The 16,307-nt window shown below is 39.4% G+C and overlaps 1 long non-coding RNA gene across 5 annotated transcripts in view; it reads right to left on the bottom strand.

The window, feature by feature from the left end:
• Positions 1–16,307, bottom strand: part of LOC148222700 (uncharacterized) — a 114,962-nt gene that overhangs the window by 46,898 nt on the left and 51,757 nt on the right. For 3 of the 5 annotated variants that reach the window (XR_015805776.1, XR_015805774.1, XR_015805775.1), the window contains one exon: positions 9,898–10,413. This is a non-coding gene — a long non-coding RNA (uncharacterized LOC148222700). The remainder of the gene's footprint in view (positions 1–9,897; positions 10,414–16,307) is intronic. The other 2 variants (XR_015805777.1, XR_015805778.1) reach the window with 1 other exon arrangement.

Genomic DNA, 16,307 nt, shown 5'->3' with positions numbered 1-16,307 from the left:
CTCACTCAGTTAAGAGGGGTTGGTGGTAAACCCAGGCCTGAAACCCTGACCTGGACATACCTGAGTGAGCCACTTTAACCTTTTGTAACCAGGATTTGGTGCAGGAGGGAAGAAAGGGTCCAAACCTGCATTCCTCAATCAGCCCAGGTTCAATTAAGTGGCCTTTCTGCATTTGCAGTTCCCTATGTCTTGATAGATAGTAGTTAATAGTTTTAATTATCTACACTCAGATTAATTAAATCTGATAGGCACCTTGATATGAACAACTTGTCATGGCAGGGAAATGCACAGGGCTTCATGAAGCTGACAGTGGCTCTCTAGGCAGCAACTGCTCTTGATGGAGGATCTCCAAACTGCTTAAGGTGTGTTTGAAATATTAAAATAGAAATGGCTGCTTTGGTTCCTGGCTGCCTCCAGCTTGAGCATTAGGTCACATCAAAGTGTATTTTTAATTATCAGTGCTAGCTGTGGTGCTGAACCTTGAGGGATGATGTGGGAAAAGGGAGATTAGGACTAAATTGGCTTCTCTTTAGGATGCTGGGAAGAGAAAGGCAAACAGGAACTACCAGGGAGTGGCAATGATAATGTTCCATAAACAGTGCATCTCCATCAGAAATAGAGAAAAATTACTTCACTGACACTAAACAGATAATCCAACCTCTATGCCTGGACTATTATAAACAATAGTAATAAGAAATATAATAATAAGAATATAAATGCATAAAAATAATATTATTCACAATGTCTGGTTGGACTTCAGACCATTATTGACATTGTGAAGTGTGTCCAAGTTTGAGGGTTTTTTTCCCTAATTGACCATGATTTCTTTCATACAACAGCTTGGCAAATGACACTATGGCAAGTTTTAGATAATTAAACAAATATATATAAATTAATACCCAATATTTCTCCACTCCACTGTTCCCAAAGACCTTTAACAAACACATTTTCAAGGAAATTATAACTTTCTTTGTGTTATGAGTAATGCAATAATAAGCATATAGCTCATCTCTTGAATTATGTCTTTATCTTTGATGTTAGTGATCAAATATTCATTGCCTTGATTATACAAATAATTAGACATTTTATTAGTTTCTTTGAAAAGCTCAGAAGTAAAGAGCCAAATCCCTTGAAGGGCTGTTCAATATTTAGTTTACTGTCAGCAGAAGAATCATCAGGCGGGAGGATACTGCAACAGGGAAAAAAGTGTTTGCTGCAGAAAGTCTCCGATTTTCAAAGTGAATGCTTTACAACCTTTGCTGTGTTGTAGTTACTTCTTGAAAAAAAAAAAAAAAAAAGGAGAAAAAACAAAAATACAAAAAAACCCAGACCAAAAAACAAGAAAAAAACTGGAGGTCAGATCCACACCTGAGGATCCCTATCACAATTGCAGGAGTGTTAATGGAAGCAGTGCCATCCTTTACCCAGCTGAAGGCTCTGCTCAAGCACCCATTCTGCTGTAAGTGCTGTTTAAAGATAATAACATGAGGAAACTCTGCATTTCACCCTTGCAGAAGAGCTGATGTAAAGCTTCTATTTTTATGCACAAAAATAGATTTAAAGATCATATATAATTAAAATAGGAGATGTAAATTCCTCAGGTTTTTTTTATGAACATCAAATATGGCACCAATGAAATTCTAATGTTTTTAAGGTTATAATTTACCAGTGACATGAAAAGAAAAATTAGTATTTAGATCTTTGTTATGCTTAATCATTTCAAGGTTTCTGACTGCTGTGAGGATGTCGAGGAACATTAGAATAAAATCAGCTCGATGCTCATGCATAATGTGAAAGAAGTTTTTTGTTTGCTATAATTTCTACTCTTTCACTAATTGTCATCAGCAGAGGATGCAGGTTGTAGTTGTCATCCTAAAGATAAATACAAAAATAGCTACAATATTTTTCATTAAATTTATTCATTTATTTCACCCTGGGTGTATGCACCATGTAAAATGTACCTCTAAAGAAAGATAAAGGGAGTATTTCAGTGTGTGTACATCATAGAAATGAGAGGTGTAGAATGTATGAGTGCTTCTTATTTTTATTGAGAGACAAAATATAAGAGTGATTGCCATCCCTTTCTGCCACAGATTTTGGTTATGGCTCCATGCTCCAGATACTTATAGAAGTGTGCAGAAATATATTCTCAAAAAAAGTCAGAAGTGGCTTGACTTCAATATTAATTATTTTACAATTTCATTCATCATAAGTATTACCTATAAAAAGAGACTCCACCACAAATACTTCCTAATAAAACACTTACACTTGTGTATAAATGAAAGTAACACTTTATGTACATAAGTTCACAATGAGTTTAAATGTTTGATTTCACCATCCTAAACTACCCCATTGCAATGAATAATACATAGAGCTACAAACACAATGGTTTGGGTTTTTTTAAATTAAGTGTTTCAGGTGCTTTTATGAACATATGAATAGTTAAGTAATTTCTGAAGAAAAAGATGTGCTTATCCATATTCAAGCATTACATTTTCAAGAGGCTTTTCTTTTTCCTTCATACTGCATCAGAAACAGAAAGATTGCAGTTACAAAGTAGTCAAGGAGAAAAAGGATGACTGGGAGCATTAAAAGCAGGCAAGTGTTTTCATTTTCATTTTGGTTTTGCTTCAAACTAAAACATGACCTCACTGTTTTCTTTCCTGCAAGAATGAGTCGCTGCAAGATTTACAGAGAAGCCTGCAGTAGTGAATATGAGTAAGAAATAGAGATGCAGAAATATTCTGCTTGAAAACAGACAATTAAACATAAAACTTTTGTAATGGGGAGATGTGAGTTAGCAGAATCCTAAGCAAAAATTCTATATATTTTTGTATTACTTCATGCAACAAGATGTAACCTTTACAGTTCTCCAAGTGTTTAGAAAGCTGGATGCATAGTTCTAGAACAGACCTTGTCCTAGAGAAACTGCTGAGCACAGCTTTTATATTGTTGTATTAATGCAATTTATTTACTGTGAAATGTTCACATTATTGAATCCTATTTTTCTCTCAGCTGGTCATACCAGGGAAAGCAAACTATCCTGTTTAAATAAATAAAACAGTACCATTGTGCTGGTAAGTCAGAAGATAGCAATTTTGTGTAATGAAAATGCAAATACGAATCTAATTTTTATTTCACGGATAAATGGAACTTGCAAAAAGATGGTGCAATGTTTTTCCCCTCTTTTGTTCATCTCATCATTAGGTCATACAGTAACCCATCCTTCATTCTCCATCGTCCATATTTTTTAGTGCATTTCAAAAGGGTTTATGAACATTTCTCTTCTGATCTAGTATCTTGGTGAGCAGAGGTTGAGGTCTCGAATTACCCAGGGTCTCCAAAAGTTATTTCATAGACATATCCTCTTTGCTGAAGATTACTTGAGATAATAGCTGTTTGCCTGTGGGTCTCTTTTTCATGTTGTAGAGTATTCTCAGTGCAACATCCTTTTAGGCAGCTCTCAGCACTCCAAACAATAAGCTACTTACTCACTCTGTCCTTCTTCTACTCTAGTACTCATTAATTTAAGAAAAAATGTATAAACAGTCTTAAATTTCCAATAAATATTCTTATTGCCATATTTCTTTTAATGGTCTAAAAGATGTTGAATATTTTGCTAATGTTGTTTCTTTATTTCTTTTCGTTTGGTTGGTTTTTTCTACAAACACTGGGAAGCTTAGAAGGGTCTGGGGTTATGAGAGTCAGAGGATTGCAAAGTTAAAGTGGGTAGGGGGAGAACGTAATTAGTGAGATGCAGGATCTGAAGGCTCTGCTGTGCAGATTGCTGAACCACAGTGCAATGCAGAATGAGGAACTGAAAGCCCGAGTTTAACGTTTTTCATATTAATCCTCCTTTAGTACTTGTAATATGTGCATTGTCTTTGAAGGAGGGGCTGTGTAGAGAACATTCCCCCAGCTCATCCATGCTCTGCAGCTCTCAGAGACGTGGGAGACTCAGAGCAGCAGCTGCTTTTCTTGGTGCTTGTCCAAGGCAACTGGAGCTGTGAAACTTTTGAGGATCACCTTTCACATTAAATCTGTTTTCTTCAGGAAATAAATTCTCACTTCAACTTGGCCTGTGCTATATAAGTACACAAATCAAGAAGTGTTTCTGATTGAAAGGGCACATAGAGATTGCTTCAGGCTACTAATACCATCCTTGTGTGAAACAAAGAGAGATAACCAAGAGGGGGCTCAAAAGTGATAATACACACACAAAGAAGCGCTATTTCTTCCAAAACAGCACACCTTCATCACCACTAGCTCAGAGAAATAGTGCTTTCTTTATACTTTAGTGACACAAAGATTCCTGCTAAAAGATGTAAAAGCAGGATTCAGTACCTGTGTTAAAGCTACAGTATTTGAAAATAAGAGCTCAAAGATCTGGATGAGAATGGAAAAATTTTTTTATACCAATACAAAATCAATGCTGCAATGGAAGAAGAAATTTCAAACTATCTTCTAACCAAGTACTTTTATGCTCCTATCCTCAATATCTTTGAATCTGAGCTTCATTTTATCTTCCAGCTAAGTCTGATTCAGTTCCTCTCTAAAGGACAGAAAAACTTCCCATTAGTTTCAATGTGGGCTAAGTGAGGTGTCAAGAGATAAATGAGCATTTACAGAATCAGATATGAGCATTCCTGAGTCACAAAGGGATGATATGGTAACATATAGTACCCAGTGGGAATGCTGAGCACCTGGAGAATGATTTTCATGAGGATGTGTCCTATCTTCCAGCTGGGACTGGCTCCTCTGAGGTCATAATTGCATCAACACAGCCACACCAGCATTACACAAACTACCCCACAGCAGGACAGTGATGAAATGACACCACAGAAAGTGGGGTACCCAAGTGTGTGCTGAGTTCTGCACTGCAGAATGAAGCCTGAACCATTTCAACATCCTCTTGGCCCAGGAGAATATCTACATATCTGGAAGGTTCATTTAAAATTCAGTTTGTCCTCCATATTCTATAAAGGTATTTCTTCAATTCAGCATGGTAGAACCAACTGTGTAATAAGGCACTTCTCCTTTCATACTTTTTAAATAATACTTTCCCAAGCTATAGGTAAAAAGGTCTTGATCTGCAGGAGATAAGGCTAGCAGATTGTCCAGTAATATAGATCATTTTTCTTGCCTGCCTGGAATTTTTATTACAATGCTAGATCCTCCACAGAGCAAAGAAAATGACAGGGAAAGCATCGACAGCATTCTCCAGTGCCTGCTGAGGTCCTTAGCCTTTAAATATTTCAGGCAGCATTTCTGATTCAGAATGAAAATGGACAAATGAAAACATGAACTGAGTTCTTCAGGATAGGAGTTGCGGGAAGAGCTAGAGATGAGATTTATCAGGGGATGGAATAGGTTTCTAGTGGAAAGTTATGGCAAATTAGCCTGAATATAGTACTCAGATATATGGCAGGAAGCAATTCCGGAAAGTTATGGCAATAAGCAAAGTAGCCTCCAGGTCTTTTTCATCTGGACAGTTTGGGAATGAGTCTGTGATTGGTTTCTCTCACGGCACAGTCTGCAGCTGGTAAGCAAGGAGGGGAAAAAGTCAATATTATTTTTTTTAAAGTGTTCCCATTATTTTGCTCTCTGGTCAGTATTCATTACTGTATAAGTCTAGTTTCCCACTTACTCCATAGCACCCTGGAAACAATTTTGATTGTGGAAACAACCAATAGCCTCTTGGAGGTGGTGACAGGAAAGTAGGGCAGAATCAGGAGGGAAAGACCAAAACTGTTCATCTCATCACTCCCCCCTGCTATAAGAGCACTCAGCTCAAGAGAACTTCTTTTTCCAGGCCATATTCAATCTGCTGCAGTTTTAAAAGTCTCAAGTGATAGGGAATATTTTCTCACCACTTACTGGGAAGATGGAGTGTGTCAGCTCCAACTAATAAATATCTGCTTTGATGGTGACATTTACAAGTCTCCTGCTCCACTGAGCTCAGTGAACAAGGTAACAGCTCACATCCCAAAGTCAGTTCCTTTATTATCTTGTCCTTCCCCTGAAGATTTGTCAGGAATTCTTCTGATGATGCCCCAGACAGATGTGGTACACCAGTGAAACAGGTTTTGCCTTCAACAAGAATTTCTGAGTTCCTGAGGACACCTGACATGGCAGGAGGAAGTGACTCAGCAGTGGTTTCAGTGCTTGTTCCTCCAACCCCCACAAGATTTTCCTTAAAATGCATTTGCTTGCGGGTTATTCAACTTTTTCATCACACATTCAACAGAAAGAAAGAAGCAAAATCTTCCCTCGAACAATGTTCTGTATTATTGAAGGCAGTTTGGGGAAAAGATCTTGTATCTAGGACAGGGTAGAATATAAATTAACATGGAAAGGACAAGAGGAAGTTTAACACAGTGTATGGAATCCAAAGTTTTTTCATAATTAAACTCTTGCTTCTTAAAAAGACATAGACTCTTTCTCCTTCTCCACAGATTTTCCACTGATTTTTTTTTTTTTTTTTATTAGCAGTCATAAGACAGGGAGAGAAGAGACCAGAAGATCCTATGGCTCTTTAATTGCACCTGTTCTTATGTCTCCTTCATGAAACATTATAGGGAACAAATAAATATAAATTTCACACCTGTGGAATGATACCTCCTTTATATGCAGAAATTAATTATAAATCCTTCCAAAGTAAATCCTTATTATCTCATCAAATTACTGTATTAGAAGTCATAATAAAAAATCTTTCCATGTGAGACTCTCAAATATATGAAATGTAAATTAATTCTCAGAAAACCAGCCTGAATTAATGCATTAAGCCTATTCCGTGGGTGGTTATACAGACACTTTGAAAATTTTTTGTTCATATCTTCAATCACCTCCAGTGGCACAACAGTAAAACCCTCAAGCCCTCCAACTTATTTGCTGCAACCATGGCACAGAAATTAGACGGGAGATTTTGGAACAAAAGCACTTTGAGATTTCATTAAAATATTTTATTCCTGAGCACCTGAAGTAAAAAAAAAATCCACAAAAGACTCCATATGTTGCTTGAACAAATAACTGTTTAGAGGATAGATGCAGAAGGGAGCATCTCTATTTACCCTGAGAAAACTATCCAGCATACAAAAAATCGAGGTGAAAAAATATCTACTAGCACTAATCCACAATACCACCAAAGTGTCTGAAAATGCAATTTCCTAGAAGATTTAACACTTTATCTAAAGGTAGGCAGGTATTTCAGACAGAGGCCTGTCAGTGTTTTCATTAACTTAAATGATGGAAGACTGTACTCATGTAAAATTTACAGTGTACATTAAACCATCAAGGGTAACAACATTCTTGAAGCCAGAATTAAGATTCAAAATGATCTTGATAGATTGGAAAGATGGTCAAGATTCAACGAGATGACATTGGGCAAGTGGCAATGTCCTGCTCAGTATCAGAAGAGAAGAACAGAGCTGAAGTGCCTGTGAACAGTGCAGGGCTGTGGCACGAGAGCAAATCTCATCTCACTGTTTGGTAACACTACTGGCATCTATAAAACATGGAAGGTTATTATTCCTTGGAGCCTGGCACTGATAAAAGTCTCATCCAGAGAACATCACTCAGGACTAAAGTATCTTGAAAAAAAACCAAAAAAACCTAAACAAAAAACTATAGATAAATTGGCAGGAGTTGACAAGCATAAAGAATAGGAGTTTTAACAAACATCTCTGAATAAAGACAGAGTAAGTTGCAGCTTTTGTTTGTTTGTTTGTTCCCAAAATTGAGAGAGAGAGAGAAGAAGAAGAGAAATGGGAATAATTACAATTTTGAAAGTGAAAGTCCATTTTTAATCTATACTCCATTAAATATCTAAACATGCAACTGAGGACAAACCAATCCCACGTGGCTGAAGACTGTGATCAGTTTATTTTGCTTAGCAGATATATAAAATAAGTTTCAAACTGAACAGCCAAGAGTGCAAGATAAAAACTGTAACTCAGTCCTTGCTCAAGACATTGTTCTGCACAGTTTTTCACTTCTAAGAAACACCATGGTACTTGTGCAGAGCAACAAGGAAGGAAAACTGTGGAACTGACATTAATCATACATTATTCTCTACTTCAAATGTCAAAAAAATTATCTACATTATTCACCAGGTTTGGCACTTGCCACAACAGTAAAACAAAGACTATTCTTTCCTTTTTCAGACTCAACCTACAAAACCTCTCTCATTACTGTGAACAAGACACCAGAATTAAGATTGCATCCACCCTCAAACAACAAACCACCAAATTCTCTCCACGTGTTCTTTCCACACTTCTGGCACACAATATTGGCTGAGAGCTTTTAGATGCTGAATTCCATGTAATGTTGTTAACAGCAATAAGTATCTCTGCTGGCATATATTCCAGGTAGGGGCTTTCTTTTCATTTTTCAAACATGATTTGTATATTTAATAGTGGCATTGACTAAAGACGGGAAAACTTGTATCCTCAGTAGTGGAAATGTAAATGGTATTCATCCTTAGATCTAAGCAAATTAAAGTGCATAATTCCTATAGGCTCTCATAATTAGATATTTAAGGTGGATTTTGGAGCAAAATATTAAGCACAGATCTGCTTTAGTAGCTGTCATAATCACTGAGTGCTAAGGCAGAAGGCATTCAAAGGATACAGACATGATTTAGGAATTTTGGTCTTAATGAAAAGCTGTGGGATTGACAACCTAAGTACTGCTCCTCTGGAAATATCCCTGCCTTCTGGTGGAATTTTTGAAAACCCTTTCCTGGGTGTCTCAGTGGTTTATACACTGCCTGTTTGGGCTGATCAGCACCAAGTTCTTTGCTAATTAATCTTTACAAACACATCATTTAAACACAGAATGAGTATTTGCATCCTTGGTTTTGCTGAGCATTAACTCCAAGCCAGTGACATGCTGTTGGTATGAAAAGGCAAGACTGGGAAGCAGTTGTCCAGAAAACAAGAAAATTTTGAAGAGGAAAGAGAATATCAAGGAGTGACTCTGGCAAGGATCACAGATTTTTGCCTAGGGAAATTAAATAATGGGAAGTTATAGGGAAAGGTTGAAGAATGAATGACTACGTGGCAAAAGAGACTAAAAACACAGGATACATTCACAGCTCTCTTCTGAAATACACTTCCTGCTTCTTCTGCCCAGGAACAAGCTGTAGTTTAACCAGAAATTAAACTTCTGTCACTTACATGCCTCTTGTCACGAGAGAGGTCCAAGCAGTATTTATGCTGCACATGCTGATATTTTATCCTGCCTGAGCTATTCATTACCAGGACACTGCCAGAATTACTAAAATCCAAGGTATTCAGCCTGTTATTCAGCTTTCTGTGGGTCCTTCCTCAGAGTAAGGGTCTGTGTGTTATTCAATGTCTGATCCTAGTTCCTGGTGCAGCCTGGCCCATGCTGCTGATCTCAGCTGCTGGGGGTCAGTGATGGCATTTCCTGAAAGGAATTTCTGCCCAGTTTGGATGTGGATGAAAATTTTCTACAGATCGAGCTCTGCAAATCCCTTGAAGAACTAGAAATGCCTCCTCTGAGCTTTCCTTGCCTACATTTATCCTCATTCCTTCTCTTATTTCTATTCCTTTTGCTTTTCTGTTGTCTCTCACAGTCACAGAGCTGGACGATCTCCCGTGGCAGGCACAGGCTCTGGGCAAAGCACGCTGAATATTGCAGTGTTTCTATTGAAACGACTCCTAGTAACCAAAAAATACACCTAAAGAATGTCATTGAAGCATCTGTCGTTCCTCCCTGGATCACTGGAGAGCAGACCTGACCATAATACTGGGTTTCTTCATAGCAATATTGGTGGGCAAAGCACATATTAAAAAGAAAAGCAGATATTTTTAAAATAAAAACACAATAAATATTAAAACAAACAATTAAAGGAACAACAAACTCTTCTCTCACCAAAATAGTTTGGGGAACAAACTTCTTGGAAGCCTCTCTGTGTTAGTCAAGTTCCTCCTGAAAGAAGACCTTGAACGAAGTGCAACAATCTTTCTTCGTTTCAAAGCTTTCCCTATAGAAAATACATCACTTGGTCTTGTTAAAGTGTCTAATTCAGCAAGAAAGAAAGTGAAGCCAAGAGGAATGGCAAACAATTCCTTTCACACCAGGTAGTGAAATAGAGATCTGCTGTTGAATTAGATGAAGCAAAGCTGGGGTGTCAGAGCTGCTGACAATTACCAACCCTCCCCAGGCACGCAGCCCACCGTGCATGGTCAGTGCCAGCCTCTCCTGGGACACAGGCAGAGCACACGAGGCTGTTCTGTGAACAAAAATCCCCCCAGCACTGAGGCTGCCCATGCCTCACCCGAAGCAAAAAGAGCTGCTTTGCTGTGATGTGTATTCTCTCGTTTTGAATGGTTTCCAAAGTCACCTTCTTAACCCTGGAGCATCCTGCTTGCCATTCCCACTCCTGTCCTGTGAAAAGATGGGAAAAAACAATGACTAAAGCAAATTCTGTTCTCAGCTGTGTCCAGAACCATGTGTAGGCTTCATTTAAACCTATGGTATGGTGCTATTAAGCCCAATGTTTTCATGGTGTTTATTTTCTTCCCCTTGGCCAGCTGGAGTTCCTGTGTCCCCTGTCCAGGATTCTCCCCATGTGTTCATCTGCTTCAACCTTGGGACATCAGCTTTTCAGAGAAAATGCTCTCCTTTTTTTAGGTCTGCTTTACTGTAGGACCATTCAAATGATGTGAAGTGAGATAGTAGTGGATAAATTGAGAGTTCAATTGACTGCTTCTCTTTCCTTTATTTCTTCAATTTCTGTGGTTTTAAAAAATGTATAAATATCAGTGTAAAAAAAGAAATTATGTGTGTTGAGACAAGGAACCAAGTTCATTTGCTTATTCTTGGAAGATTGCAGTGATGTTCTTCCAGATTTAGAGATTATTTACTTTCTGAAATATGTTTTAGAGAGTGCATTATGGTCATATTCACAATTGGCCTCAGAGAAGGACACGGACTTGGAGCTTGTTCAGGGTAATTTAATCATTTTATACAAAAAAGCAACAGCCAACCATTATGGCTCAAGTCAATACTAAAATGATTTCCCAAAACTCATTTCAAAGTCACTTCCAGGAATCAACTGGTAGCTTCAAAACACTGGCGCTCAACTATAAATTTAATTTTCTCTAAAGTCTGTAATTGAGCTTTTTTTAAATAAAAATTACGGTTTACTGCCATGTCCTTTAATAAAATACTGTGCTTTGGGTGGCACGTCATTTTGTTCCTGGTAGCTCTTCATTTTTTAACGTAAATCAATACATTTGGTATGGTTGGTACCACCTCATAGTTACAAGAAATACTAACACAGCTCATTTTGTAGGGGAAAACAAACACATGGCATATATTTAATCTGCCTGCCTACCTACCAGATGGAGAAAAGAAGGGCCAAGACACTGATGGAGTAACTGTTTAATCACATCAGCTTGGTGGCTTATTTATAAACACAAACAAGTCCACTTGCACCTTTGGGAACTCACCATGCTTTCTCCCAGCTTCTGAAAGTGCATGGTGGTTAATATTCTATTTACAGATGAGACAGATACATGATATGATCATGACATAAAAGGAAATAACATCTTTGTGACTACTGCCTCACCTGGATACCTGTATCATAGCTGCTTGAGAGCTAAACTGTTCCATTTCATGCACTGATTAATTTAAAAATTCTCATGTTTTGATGAATTTTTCTTGTAAGTTCCATAAATATATCACAAGTACCTCATAGCTATTCCACGGAGAGCATCACTTACTTCAACAAGGCGTTTATTCAGGTACAGCCAATGGATATTTTGACACTTTCTCCTTCACAGGATAAAGATTTGCTCAATGACAAAATGCCTTGACATCTGTGGAACTTTCTATTGGGTCATTTACCTGTGCTGGACTCTTTGGGTGTTTCACCCAAATCACTTCATTGCTGGCCTCTGGATTCAGAAATCTACAGAAACAAAGCCTTTGGCTCTCTTAAATTTCTCAGCTTGGATACTTTGGCTGACATAGACACAGGGTATGCAAGGATTTGACACCAATAACTGTGGATATGTGGAACAGGAGTTTACTGGGACCAAGTGAGCAGCTCCAGAATCTTGCTTGGACCTCTGAGAGACCTCTCAATTTCTTATTCCAGCCTCCAGAAAAAAATTATCCAGTGCTCCTAAGCACTTGCATCCTGTGCTCTTGATGAAGACAAATTATTATGACTTTTACTATTCATAGGGCCACCACAATTTTTTCTCTTTAAAATAAGCTTTTTTTTTTTTGGTTCTGTATGGGTTTTGCACAAAGCTCCTTATGGTGTGCTCAAGCAAAGTGAGGAGTGAGCAAGATATGCAAGGGTTCTGTCCCCTCTCAGATTCAATAAATGGATCTATAACAGATGGCTAATCACAAAGATAACTATTAACCAATCCTAGTAATGCCTATCTCTTCCAAACACATCATGGAGGGGTATTCTGACACACTGTGTTTCAGCACTGCAACTGAAGTGAGCCAAACATACTCTGCCCCAGGCTGATGCAGAGATTGAAAAAACAGAATGTCTGGTGTCCTGGTGGCTTATTTTGATTGTCTCTCTAACTGCAACCCTTTATCAACCATGGAGCTTTATTCAAGGCCAGCAAGGGATGAATAATTGGATTTTCTTGGCAGGTAACCTTTTTTACTCTGCCAATTAATCCAGAAGGAAAAAAAAGGGCTACTGATCTCCAGTGAGAAGAAACACCCAAGTGATCAAAGACTGGATTCCCTCTCCCAGCACTCCTGCCAGTGACTGTGTGATGCATATGTGGCCATACTGCTCATGCACCATAAACAGGCACATTGTCAGGCTTTTCATTCATCTGGAAGTTCAGTGTGAGTGATGGAGGTCCTGGATGTCCATAAATATGGAACAGATGCCCAATATAATCAAATTTAGCCTGAAAAATTCTGGCTGAAGAAAGGAAACTTGTGTGGTAAAGGGATATGAAAATCTTAAAAGCTTGTACTGTGATAGACAGGCCAGTGCTTCTCCCTGTGCTCTCTGGCCAAGTAGTCTTAAACCCTTTCCTGCAGCTCCCTGTGTTCCAAAAGATTTTTCCCCTCTCCTTCCTTTTTTCCTGCTCCCACAGCTTCTGATCTAGGTACTATTTACAGAGAGTGAAATACAGATGAGCAGCCTCTTAGGCAGATAGGAATGTTGCCTATGGACTTCACCTTCCTGGAGGAGCAGAGCAGCCCCGGGGTGGCTGCAGAGCAGGTGTGATGGCACCCACTGCGTGTGGCAGGAGCTGGGGGCTGCATCACATCCCCAGGAACATCCACATCTCCCCAGATGGATCTGTTCTGGGTGGCTCATACCCCTCTTACCCTTCTGAGTAAATCCACCCTTCAGTCAGCGGCTTCCGCATCAGGAAGATTTGGGGCTGTTTTGAGGGAGCCAAGGCACTTTTGAAGTAAAGGCAGAGACTTATTCTCCACGTTCCTGAGCTCTGCAACAGGGTGAGCCATAGGTGTCCCCTTTCAGCCCTGCATGGCACAGCTGATATATAGGATTCCTTCTCTCCACCAAGACGCTGTTCATTTACGTGCTGCCTGCCCCAGGGAGCAAATCTGAGCCATCCAATTTGTCCACCTCACTGCACAGGGAACCCTGTGCCCTAATAGAGTTTTGTGCTCATTCCTGGCAGCTGGGCTCACAAAGGGAGGAGCTGCAGAGAATAAACCAGTGACTGGCTCTGGCTGAGCCCGGCATCAAGAAGAGGAGCTGTGCTTTGGATTCTCTGTTGCTGATCTTCAGCTAATGTAAATCAGCTTGATTCTGCTGGCATCAGTGGAAACGAGCTGATTCAGACCATTTATAGTTTCTTCTTGTTTACTTACTGCATCCTAATGACTGCCAGGCACAAAAGCACCTGACTGAGGACATTAGATACCAAGGCTTTATACCCTTAATGTTTCGTTCAGTTAAAGACTAACAAAGACAAGGACTTTACCTTCTGATGAGAAAGCCAGGCCCCTGAACACTTAGCACTAATAAGGTGCTTTTCAGTTTCTAAGTGCTTTACAAACATTAATTAATTATTCCTTACAACAACACTTGGTTATTTTCAGTAACTAGAGTGCATGTTTACCGAGTTAGCTCCATTCGTGCACAGCACATTGCTGGCAGCAGGCAGGAGCATAAATTGATCTATAACCACACGCTGTAATTTGCAGCAGATTTGCTTCACCAAACACCATCAGTGCAGCTCCAGAAGCAGCTCGGAGGAGTGACCACTCCTCCCCGTGTCCTATGGTGGGGATAACCTTTACCTTCCCTGCTACACTGAGCAGAAACAGAGAATCTGTTCACTGCACGATTCAGCTAATTCCATGGGAACATATGTCAAACGGGAGCTTCACACAGCTGCAAGAAAGTAGCAGCAAATGTTGTATGTGTCACACAGAAATACCCATTACACTACAGAAATGACACAGACAATAGGCAGGTTTCTGGTTAGTGAGGTTGCCACGGTGAGGCAGCAGAATTTCCTGCTTGCAACAGTTACCAAAGATAAAAAATACTTCCCATCTGTATCAGGAAGATGACAATAGCAAAAGAAAAAAAAATCTAACCCAAAAATCATCAAACCAACCAAGCAAAAAAAAAGAAACACGACATGGCCAGGTTCCACTGGAAAGGAAGATGCTCAGAAGGCAGGAACTGGAGTCTCACATCCTCACCTCAAAATGAGGGTGGTGAGACAGTGGAACAGGCTGCCCAGAGAGGTGGTGGTTGCCCCATCCCTGGAAACACACAAAGCAGCTTGGATGGGGCTCTGAGAAACCTGATGTAGGGGAAGGTGCCCCTGATCATTGCAGAGAGTTGAACTAAATGACATTGAAAGGTCCCTTGCACCCCAAACCATTTTACGATTCTACAATTCTCTGATTCCCTGATTCAATGATCCCTGCTCTGTTCAGATCATACCAAAGATGTTACTCACATCTTGGCCATCTAGAAGAGCAATCTTAGCCACTGTTTCTTTCTCCCCTTACACCACATGCCAAGGAATAGGAATGTTTTCTATCAAAGTGCTGTCTGGACCAGTGTGTTTCCACTGGAAATGAGGATTTCAGTGAACTGTGACAAATAATAGAACTATTACCATGGGCAATACCTCTGCAATAGAAAACAAGGTCTTGAGAAGTGTTAAGAGATCACTTTTTAATTAGACACACCCACAATTTCTCCAGGGAACAGACTTCAGACTTAAAATGCTGAAAATATCAAGCTGATCATAAGCACCAGCAGAAACCAGGCACAACCTTCTGCTGTGTCTCCTGCCCAGGTCCTGGTTAGTGAGGGGCTGGTACTTGGTGGCAGAGCACCAAATCTTGCATGCACCCAAATCTGTTTTTGTGGAGCACTGAGAGCACACTGCCTACTGCCAGCACTAAGGTGGCTCCTGCTGTTTCCTTTGACTTTCTTCAAACTCTTTGCTCTGGGCAATCAAGGACATGGTTTATAATCATGTACACAACAGGAATTAAAATTGCAGAGTCAGGAAGTAAATCTCTCAGTATCAATAACCTGCACTCCAGGAGGGATAAGGAACACCAAACTTAAATGCTCTCAGACATACAGCCTAATTAATTAGCCATCATTCACCTTGTTCATATTTGAAATGTTTTGTCTGCAGGTGGAGCTGTGCTGGCACATACTGGGAATGTACTGTAGGTCTCTAAACAGAAAGAAGATGTATTGGCAGAGACTCTTTTGCCTGTATACCTGCATCCATACCTGGGCTTTTGCAAACATTGCTATTTTCTCACAGCTCTACTCAGCAATCTTTCAGCTGCATGAAAGGTCTGAGACTGGTTACTGAGCATTATCTTTAAAATGGGTGTGTGCAGCTCCCAGCATCTCTCCTGAAAGAGTCTCACTGTATGTAATACACAAGTATTTACTGGAATCAGGAAGAAAAAAAATCAGTCTATTTTCAGTCTGAATAGCTTAAACTGGGCTCTGGGATTTTATGATGCTTTGGTTGGGAAGAAAACAAAACCCCCTCCTGCTGATGAGTTCTAATTCACCTCCATCTATGCTGGGTACAAAGAAATGGTGAGGTAATCAGACACACTTCTGTGTCTGCTCTGCAAATACACCCAGCCCTCATTTGACAAAATGGCACATTGTACACTGCTGCAAATAAAAGATTTGGGATTATATTCATTCATTCCCAAACAAATGCAAAAATAATTTCTTTCCTGAAGTGCTGAGAGACAACAAAGTCATTTTAGTTAATGAAATACAAACAACTCTATCTATGGAAATACAATGT

This window comes from Sturnus vulgaris, chromosome 10 (genome assembly GCF_052056855.1).
Source record: "Sturnus vulgaris isolate bStuVul1 chromosome 10, bStuVul1.hap1, whole genome shotgun sequence".
Taxonomy (NCBI): Eukaryota; Metazoa; Chordata; class Aves; order Passeriformes; family Sturnidae; genus Sturnus; species Sturnus vulgaris.
The sequence above is the reverse complement of the archived record's forward strand: the minus strand, read 5'-3'. Positions and strand labels throughout refer to the sequence as shown.